This window comes from Lethenteron reissneri, chromosome 4 (assembly GCF_015708825.2).
Source record: "Lethenteron reissneri isolate LAM-NWPU_2019-01 chromosome 4, ASM1570882v1, whole genome shotgun sequence".
NCBI classification, from domain to species: domain Eukaryota; kingdom Metazoa; phylum Chordata; class Hyperoartia; order Petromyzontiformes; family Petromyzontidae; genus Lethenteron; species Lethenteron reissneri.
In genome coordinates, this window is record NC_083782.1 from 8,278,513 (window position 1) to 8,289,834 (window position 11,322).

An 11,322-nucleotide genomic window follows, 5' to 3' on the forward strand; every position below is an offset into this window, starting at 1 on the left:
GGTGAGTGGGTTGGTGGGGGAGTTGGGTGAGTGGGGTGAGTGGGGCGAGTGGGGTGAGTGGGGTGAGTGGGATGGCAGGGTGAGTGGGGTGAGTGGGGTGAGTGGGTTGGTGGGGGAGTTGGGTGAGTGGTGTGAGTGGGGTGAGTGGGGTGAGTGGAGTGGCAGGGTGAGTTGGGTGGTTGAGTGAGTGGGGTGAGTAGGGTGGCAGGGTGAGTGGGGTGGTAGGGTGAGTGGGGTCAGTGGGGTGAGTGGGGTGGTATGGTGAGTGGGGTGAGTGGGGTGGCAGGGTGAGTGGGGTGAGTGGGGTGAGTGAGGTGGTTGGGTGAGTGGCGTGGCAGGGTGAGTGGGGTGAGTGGGGTGAGTGGGGTGGTTGGGTGAGTGGGGTGAGTGGGGTGAGTGGGGTGGTAGGGTGAGTTGGGTGAGTGGGGTGAGTGGAGTGGCAGGGTGAGTGGGGTGAGTGGGGGGAGGGGGGTGGTAAAGTGAGTTGGGTGAGTGGGGTGAGTGGGTGGCAGTGTGAGTGAGGTGGTGATGTGAGTGGGGTGAGTGGGTTGGTGGGGGAGTTGGGTGGTTGGGTGAGTGGGGTGAGTGGGGTGGCAGGGTGAGTGGGGTGGCAGGGTGAGTGGGGTGGCAGGGTGAGTGGGGTGAGTGGGGTGGTTGGGTGAGTGGGGTGGTGGGGTGAGTGCGGTGAGTGGGGTGAGTGGGGTGAGTGACGTGGTGGTGTGAGTGGGGTGAGTGGGGTGGTGGTGTGAGTGGTGTGAGTGGGGTGAGTGGGGTGGCAGGGTGAGTGGGGTGAGTGGGGTGACAGGGTGAGTGGGGTGGTAGGGTGAGTGGGGTGGTAGGGTGAGTGGGGTGGTAGGGTGAGTGGGGTGAGTGGGGTGGTTGGGTGAGTGGGGTGAGTGGGGTGGCAGGGTGAGTGCGGTGGCAGGGTGAGTGGGGTGAGTGGGGTGGCAGAGTGGGGGATCGGGAGTGGTGATTGTTGAGGGCTCCGCAATTATCGGCTTAATTCGCCGGGTTACCCTCCCACCCCCATCCCCCCACCCCCCCGCATTAATTGTATCCGGAATCTCGACTCGATCCCGGATGCCGCTCTGGTGTCTGTGGCTCTCCTGGTCTCGGCTCACGCGACGCCGGTCGGAGTCGCGTGTGAACGAGGGTCGAGGGGCTCCCGCAGATCCAACAGCGCTCTGAAATCATTCGCCGGCTGGGTTCGCTCCATTGCGCGAGATGCCGAGAATGTGACGCGCATCGGAGACCCATAGCCCCACCTAGAGACCCAAAGACTCAAGTAGAGACCCATCGACTCACATAGAGACCCATAGACTCACATAGAGACCCATAGACTCACACAGAGACCCATAGACTCACATAGAGATCCATAGCCCCACCTAGAGACCCATAGACTCACCTAGAGACCCAAAGACTCAAGTAGAGACTCATAGACTCACACAGAGACCCATAGACTCACACAGAGATCCATACACTCGCACAGAGACCAATTGACTCACATAAAGACCCATAGAATCACATAGAGACCCATCGACTCACATAGAGACCCATAGACTCACATAGAGACCCATCGACTCACATAGAGACCCATAGACTCACATAGAGACCCATAGACTCAGATAGAAACCCACAGACTCAAGTAGAGACCCATAGACTCACATAGAAACCCATAGACTCACACAGAGACCCATAGACTCACATAGAGACCCATCGACTCACATAGAGACCCATAGACTCACATAGAGACCCATAGACTCACACAGAGACCCATAGACTCACATAGAGACCCAAAGACTCAAGTAGAGACCCATAGACTCACATAGAAGCTGATAGACTCACATAAGAGACGCATGGACTCACATAGACGCCAATAGACTCACATAAGAGACCATAGACTCACATCGACGCCAATAGACTCACATAAGAAACCCATGGACTGACGTAGAAGCTCATAGACTCACATAAGAGACCCATGGACTCACATAGTGAGTTGTGTGGCGAGTTTATGTCCTCGTCACCCGCCCCACCACTCCTCTCAACAGCTCCGCCCGATATCAGAGGCACTCTTCACCTGTCTCGTGCTATAGCAGCAGCGGCAGCAGCAGCATCATCATCACCGTGTTCCTGGAGCTCGAGCCCAACGTGGAGGTCCTGCTGCCAGCCACGACAAGAGGGCTTCAGCAGGCAGAGAGAAAGAGAGGGAGACAGTTCGTGTGGTTGTTGCTGCTACTCCTCCTACCCTCGAAGGAACGCAGACCACAGTGGAGCTCCCTACGTGCTCTATCGCAGTGCCGGACGAAGCGAGTGCAGGGCCTGTAGCAAATGATGTTGTTGTTATAAAGGTGCCCTGAATAAAAAAAACACGTAAATATGAAAACACCAATTTTTGACTCGCACAATAAAGTAATTTAATGTTTTTACTTGCTATACGGCCGGATAATACGACAAATCGCTAAACGTAAACACTCAGTCGTTCATAAAAGTTGAAGGCGGTATAGTACTATTGTAATAGAGCAAGTGCAGAATCACTGAAGCGGAATTGATAGCTTGAAAGCATTTAGCGCGGGGCCCTTGAAAGTGCGGGGCCCGTAGCTACTTCTACACGTGTAGTAACTGCTACACGTGTAGTAGTAGCTACTACATATGTAGTGACTACTACACGTGTAGTAGTAGCTACTACTACTACTATTATCCTAGTAGCAAAAGTAGCTACATATGTAGTAGCGTGTAGTAGCTACTACATATGTAGCTACTTTTGCTACTAGGATAATCCATCACTGGTCCATAGCTTGGGTTGCGTGGCTCACAATCACGCTGATTCTTCTTGTACCTTTCATTCCCCATTGATGTGGATGAGCGGTGGGGTGGCGGTTAGCGCGCGGCGGTACGAATTCGACGATCCTCTGAACCGGTACTTGGCCTCCTCTAGGTAGACTCAGCCTCAAACGAGTACCTGGTGCCGGGGCGTAAACGTCATCATCGGAGAGACAAAGACGGCCGAGCGAAAGTGTTGGCCACACCACCACCTCGTGCCCCGCGTTACTCTTCATAGGTGCTCGCGAACAGCACTTGCCCCAAAAGCCTGTTACGGATATACGGGGGTCTTTGTCTTTGTGGGCATGTATAGACTGTATAGAGGGGAGCGGTGGCGCAGTGGCGAGTTCACTGCGTTATGAGCCCGGCGACCCTCAGTTTGATTCCCTGCTGCGGCTAACATCAGTGGCGAGTGATTTCCGAAGCGGTCCTGAACCCCCACCTACAGCCCTCACCACTGCGCCACGACTCCCCCCCGCGTGCTATGCACGGGCTGCGACCTGGCCCAGCAGTAACGCGCGTTACGCGCTCGTTGCAGAGGTTCGCGGTTCGAATTCCAGCAGCCGCCCTGGTTAATACTGCGGGTGTAATACAGGGCGGTGACGCTACGCGCTTCGTAGTGGGCGGTAAAGATCCCACGACGTTATTCGCAAGAGGAGGCCGTGGTGTGTGCCATCGTGTGTGTCAGCGTGTGTGTCAGCGTGTGTGTCAGCGTGTGTGTCAGTGTGGTGGGGAGCGGTGGTGTAGCGGTTAGCGCGCTACGCTATGAACCTGGTAGACCCGGGTTCGATTCCCGCTCACGGCCAACACCAGTGACGATTATCTGAACCGGTCCTGGGCCTCACCTAGGTCGACTCAGCCTGAAATGAGTACCTGGTGCGGTGTGTAAACATCGCCACTGGGGAGACAAAGGCGGTCGGGCGTGGTGCTGGCCCACCCACCCCCTCGTGTACCATTCTGGCCTTCATAGGTGCTCGCTAACAGCACTTGCCCCAACAGTCTGTTACAGGCTATACGGGGGATCCTTATCCTTATCAGCGTGCGTGCCGTCGTGTGTGCCAGCGTCCCAATGTTTTTTTTGTGCCAAATTCAGAAACGACACCGCAACATTCTTCTCGGGGAAACTTCGGGACACGTTTTAGCAGCCGTGGTCATCGCCCCCCCCGACTGGAGGACCTCATTCCCCAGGTCGCTCTTCTGAAACCGTGCTCCGGGCACGCGAGCTTTTCCTTATCAGACGCGCGGCCCGCGTTGTAGCCATTTTCTTAGGTTTTTTCGGTAAAGTAACGCAGGTAAAAATGTAAAATTAAAATTAATAAAATAAAAAAAAATCACGACGTTTCGGAGGCAACACAAGCTTCCGTCTTCAGGTGGAACCGTCACAGCACGATAGCTGTATCAAGTAAGATATCAAGTAAGATACAGCTATCGTGCTGTGACGGTTCCACCTGAAGACGGAAGCTTGTGTTGCCTCCGAAACGTCGTAATTTTTTATTTTACTTTTATTAATTTTAATTTTTTACCTACGTGACTTTACCGAAAAAACCTAAGAAAATGAATCCTTGCAGTCACGAAAGCTTCAAATCTAGAATTGTAGCCATTTGTCGAGCAGCATTTGTTTAAGCAACCAAAACCCTCGGGTCTCATCAGCTGTCATCAGCCGTGGGGCTCGTTCAACACCACGGCGCTGGGAGCTCCGTTTCACAGTACGGGAGCGTGCTTGGACATTCTTCATCTCTGATGAGATCCTGAAATGTTGAAACGGGCATAGAGGTTGCTTTGCTCCAAACAAATGCTGCTCCTGATAAACTATCAACTGTTTTTTTTAAATCTTCATTTGAAGCTTTCGTGACTGCAGGAATCCATTACTCTTTCGTTATACTGGTAGGAACCTCCTGGTTACACCAGCCCACATGGGATTATTGTGTCCGTCCGTCGTGCAAGGAGGGGCTGGGTGGGGAAAGAGGGGCTGCGTGGGGAGAGGAGGGTGGGAAGGGGCTGGGTTGGGAGGGTGGGGAGGGGAGGGTGCGAGGGTGGGGCTGGGTGGGGGGTGGGAGGGGTGGGGCTGGGTGGGCAGGGGCTGGTTACCCCGTGGTGCCCTTATAAAACTCAACGTTTAACCTACTCACGCCGGCTTGTGCCCGCCCTCACAGTCGGGCATATTTGCGGAATACACCACGCCGCCGTTGACCCTGGCCATTGACCGAGCAACCCAACGTTCCTACCAGCTCCCTCCGCAGGAGGAATGTGTTTTGTCCCACCTGAAGACGATCGCTTGTGTGGCGATCGAAACGTCGTGATCTGTTATTATTTGTCTACGTGACTTTACCGAAAGAACCAACGAGTATTTATTTTTCAATTTACCAAGCTAAGGTCCCTCTGAGCTTTGCAGCTTTTTTGCAAAAGCGACCTGGACGCAAATGATGGCTCACCAAAGTGGCTTATCACGTGGACATTGACTGCAGTCGCCAGATACTCGAAAACGCGTGAAAGTCCGTTCTAAATGTGGTGGGCAAAGCCGGCGACCCCGGAGAAAGATCCACGCGACCGCGGTGAGAGAGAAACACGCAAAGTCCAAATATACAGCAGGCATCAGGGTCAGGATTAAACCCTCCTGTACACCAGGCGAGGTAGTTAACATCTTGCGGGGTAACACTGACCATGGACCACTCCTCACCTCACACGTGACCTGGACCCCTCCGCACCCCACCTGTCACCTGCACCACCCCTCACCCCACCTGTCACCTGCACCCCTCCTCACCCCGACCGTGCGCCAACACACAGGTGGTGGTGGTGGTGGTGCCAACACACAGGTGGTGGTGGTGGTGGTGCCAACACACAGGTGGTGGTGGTGGTGGTGCCAACACACAGGTGGTGGTAGTGGTGGTGGTGCCAACACACAGGTGGTGGTGGTGGTGGTGGTGCCTACACACAGGTGGTGGTCGTGGTGGTGCCAACACACAGGTGGTGGTGGTAGTGGTGTCACATACACACAAGTGGTGGTGGTGCCTACACACAGGTGGTGGTGGTGGTGGTGCCTACACACAGGTGGTGGTGGTGCCTACACACAGTTGGTGGTGGTGGTGGTGCCAACACACAGGTGGTGGTGGTGGTGGTGCCTACACACAGGTGGTGGTGGTGGTGGTGCCTACACACAGGTGGTGGTGGTGGTGCCTACACACAGGTGGTGGTGGTGGTGCCAACACACAGTTGGTGGTGGTGGTGGTGCCAACACACAGGTGGTGGTGGTGGTGCCAACACACAGTTGGTGGTGGTGCCAACACACAAGTGGTGGTGGTGGGCGGTGGTGGTGGTGGTGGCAACACACAGGTGGTGATGGTGGTGGTGCCAACACACAGGTGGTGGTGGTGCCAACACACAAGTGGTGGTGGTGGTGGCGGTGGTGGTGGTGGTGGCAACACACAGGTGGTGATGGTGGTGGTGCCTACACACAGGTGGTGGTGGTGCCAACACACAAGTGGTGGTGGTGGTGGCGGTGGTGGTGGTGGTGGCAACACACAGGTGGTGATGGTGGTGGTGCCTACACACAGGTGGTGGTGGTGCCAACACACAAGTGGTGGTGGTGGTGGCGGTGGTGGTGGTGGTGGCAACACACAGGTGGTGATGGTGGTGGTGCCAACACACAGGTGGTGGTGGTGCCAACACACAAGTGGTGGTGGTGGTGGCGGTGGTGGTGGTGGTGGCAACACACAGGTGGTGATGGTGGTGGTGCCTACACACAGGTGGTGGTGGTGCCAACACACAAGTGGTGGTGGTGGTGGCGGTGGTGGTGGTGGTGGCAACACACAGGTGGTGATGGTGGTGGTGCCAACACACAGGTGGTGGCGGTGGTGGTGGTGGTGGTGGCAACACACAGGTGGTGGTTGTGGTGGCGATGGTGGTGGTGATGGTGGTGGTGCCAACACACAGGTGGTGGTGGTGGTGATGGTGGTGGAGGTGGTGGTGGTGAAGTATGGGGAGAGGATGGAGGTTGGGGGTGGGGGGTGGATTCCCTTGTGACGCCATAGGGGAACGGCTGCATGTTGGCGCGTGGCGAAGAGGGGGGTGGGGGGGATGGTGGGGAATGGGGGGGGGGGATCACCAAAGCCGCGATGTTCATTTGCAGGGAGATTCCGAGCCCACGCAATGTACACACTCACACACTCTCTCTCACTCTTACTCTATCACTCTCCCTCTCACATTCACCCTCACACTCTCTCTATCACTCTCACATTCACACTCACTCTCTCTCACTCACACTCACACACTCTCTATCACTCTCTCACTCACACTCACACACTCTCTATCACTCTCTCTGTCTCTCTCTCACCCTCTCTCTCTCTCACTCTCTCTCTATCACTCTCCCTCTCACACTCTCCTACATTCTCTCATACTCTCACACCCTCACACTCTCTCTCATACTCTCACACTCTCTCTCTCACTCATTCTTACGCTCACACTCACTCACACTCTCACACTCACACTGTCACACTCACTCACTCTCTCTCACTCTCTCTCTATCACTCTCCCTCTCACATTCACCCTCACACTTTCATACTCTCAAACTCTCACACTCACACACTCACACTCTCACACTCTCACTTCTTTATACGCTCTCTGCTCCTAGACTCACACTCCCCCATAAGATCTCCCTCCCATACACACTCGCCCAATCTCTCACACACACCCCCTCTCTCACATTCACTCTCTCTCTCACTCACTCTATCACACACACACCACACACCACACACACCACAATCTCCCTCCATCTCTTCCCTTCTCTCATACACTCATACGTATTCGCTCTCCAAAACTCTCACCATCTCTCCCCCCACCCATCTCTCACCATTCCGCCCCCCCCATCTCTCACCATCTCCCTCCCATCTCTCACCATCTCCCCCCCATCTCTCACCATTTCCCCCACCCCACCCCCCATCCCTAACCATCTCCCCCCCCATCTCTCCCCGTTTCATCCCATCTCTGCGTCTCTCTCTCGCCGTCTCTAAAAATCACATCTCTGGCTCCTCCGTCTCTCCCGCCCTTTCTCTCACCCCCCCCCCCTCCCTCGCTCTCACAAGTTTCCCTCTCTCCCCGTCTCTGACTCACCTCCATCCCTCTCCCCCGGACTGGCACCCCCCCCCCCTCTCCTCCCTCCCCCCCTCTTTCCCTCTCTCCCCCCTCCCTCTCCCACCCCCCCCTCTCCCTCCCTCTCACGAGGAATCCCACCACCCCCACCACCCCCACCACCACCCCCACCGCTCCACTCGCTGACGCGCACAGCGATGTTGGCGAGCGCCTATTACATCACCCGTCCCGTGGGTGGGAGGAATATCGACGCACGCCGAACGCACCCCCCCCCTCCCTCTCACCCTGCTCCCCTCCCCCACAAGAGAGATACAAAGGCGGTCGAGGGCTGTACCGCTGGGCGATGCCGTCTGCCCGTACACGTGCGAACGTCACGTGATAAATTCAACATTTGACGGTTGAGTCGACCTAGGGGTGGGTGGGGTGTTGGGGGTGAAGTGAAACCGCTCGTGGCTGAGACCGCGGCGGCGAATCGAGAGCACCCCCCCCGCCCCCCCACGTGTCGGCTCGATCCACTGCTGGATGAAGGCGAGGGACGAGGGGGGGGCAGTGACAATCCGGTGGGGGTGGGGGTCGGGACGGAGACGCACAGACACAGGACCCATCGACTCGCGTGCGATACGAGACAACTTTGCCGTGAGACTCGGCCGCGTGTGTAGTTCACGCACGGTGGGTTTAGTGTGCGTCTCTGTGTGTGTGTGTCAGTGTGTGTGTCTCTGTGTGTGTTTGTGTGTGTATGTCAGTGTGTGTGTGTGTTAGTGTGTGTGTCTGTGTGTGTGTCAGTGTGTGTCTGTGTACCGTTCCGGCCTTCATAGGTGCTCGCTAACAGCACTTGCCCCTACAGTCTGTTAAGGCTATACGGGGTATCTTTGTCTTTGTGTATATGGGAGCGGTGGCGATATGGTTAGCGCGCTGACGCTTAGAAACCCCCTGTCCTGAGTTTGACTTCCAGCGACGGCTTACATCAGTGGCGAATATTTGCACCGGTCCCAGAGCTCCCCGAGGTCGACTCAGCCTTAAACGGGTCCCTGGTGCGGTGTGTGGGGAGACAGCGACAACTTGGCGTGGCGTTTGCCACACTACCCCATCTATCGTGCGCGAACGGCACTTGCCCTCAAGAGCTTACGTGGGCTACACGGGGGACCTTTGTATTTGTCTTCAAGGTGGTGCTAAGGCACTGACATCTGCCATTGCAACATCATCACCCATCACCTATGACCTTCACACCGGCATTGCTCCTCGAGCCCAATCACCACCATCACCATCATCATCATCCACAACATCAGCATTATCAGCAGTAGCAGCAGCAGCAAGATCCGCATGCTGAGATCGCTCAGAGTGAGCGAAACTTCTCTACTCCTCAGGGTTTTATAGCGCCGGTATTTATAACGCATCGCGTCAGAGATTTGCCTCCTGCACCACCACCACCATCATCATCACCCCCAACCCCGCTCCCCCGTCCACTGCTCGCCCCGACTCATTGTTCGGAGCAGGAAACCCCTCGTCAGCTTCCCCCCCCCCCCCGTGTGTCTCCCTCCGACCTGCCGCAGCACAGACGTTGACATCGCGGCCAGAGGGCACGGCCACTCGCCCCCCCCACCACTATCCCCACCAACGTCATCGCTCGCTCGCTCGCTCGCCCCCACCATCACCAGCATTGTCATCATTCACCACCACCACCATCGTCATCATCATTAACTCACCAGCACCGTCATCATCACTCACCACTACCAGCATCATCATCACTCACCACTATCACCATCGTCATCGTCATTAACTCACCACCGCCATCATCATCACTCACCACCACCAGCATCATCATCACTCACCACCATCACCAGCATCATCATCACTCACCACCACCATGATCATCACCACTCACCACCATCACCAGCATCATCATCACTCACCACCACCATGATCATCACCACTCACCACCATCACCAGCATCAACACTCACCACCACCATCATCATCATTCACTCACCACCATCGTCATCATTCACCACCACCACCATCGTCATCATCATTAACTCACCACCATCATGATCATCACTCACCACCACCACCACCAGCATCATCACTCACCACCATCATCATCATCACTCACCACCACCACCATCATCACTCACCACCACCACCATCATCACCACTCACCACCACCATCGTCATCATCACTCACCACCACCACCATCATCATCACTCACCACCACCAACATCATCATCACCACCACCAGCATCATCACTCACCACCACCATCATCATCACTCACCACCACCAGCATTATCATCACTCACCACCACCATCGTCATCATTCACCACCACCATCATCATCATCACCATCATCATCACTCATCACGACCTCCATCACTCAACACCTCCACCACCATCCTCACTCCCCCTTAGCCTCACCACCACCACCGTGCCACAGACTCATCAGTCAATGGTGATTGGCAAGGGATTTCTCCCTCTCTCTCTCTCTTCGGTGTGGGTCCCAGTTCGAGGCGAGCCCCTGCGAGGCACGACACGTCCCACCACCACCACCGCCACCACCACCACTACCTAGACAAACACACACACGAGGCGCCTCACTCACGTGGCATCTGTCCCTTGAGATTAAAACAAATACATCATGTTTCACACAGCACATGAACCACACACACACACACAAAGACAAAGATCCCCCGTATTGCCTGTAACAGACTATTGGGGCAAGTGTTAGCGAGCAGCACCAATGATGGCCGCGGAAAGCATACGAGGGGGTGGGTGGGTGGCCAGAACCACGCCCGACCGCCTTTGTCTCCCCAATGGCGATGTTTACACACCGCATCAGGTTCTCATTTGAGGCTGAATCGGTTCAGATAATCGTCACTGGGTGTTGGCCGTGAGCGGGAATCGAACTTGAGTCGTCGGGTTTGTAGCGCAGCGCAGCGCTAACCGCTACACTAGCGCTCCCCACACACACACACACCACACAAAACTAAACACACACACCACACACACACACCACACAACTAAACACACACACCACACACACACACCACACAAACTAAACACACACACCACACACACCACACCCACACCACAACACACACACCACACACACACGACACACACACACCACACAAACTAAACACACACACCACACACACCACACCCACACACACACACCACACACACCACACACACACCACACACACACACCACACAACTAAACACACACACCACACACACACACCACACAAACTAAACCACACACCACACACAACCACACCACACCACACACACACACCACACACACCACACACACACCACCACACACACACCACACAAACTAAACACACACACCACACACACACACACAAACTAACACACACACTACACACCCACACACAACACCACACACACACACACCCAC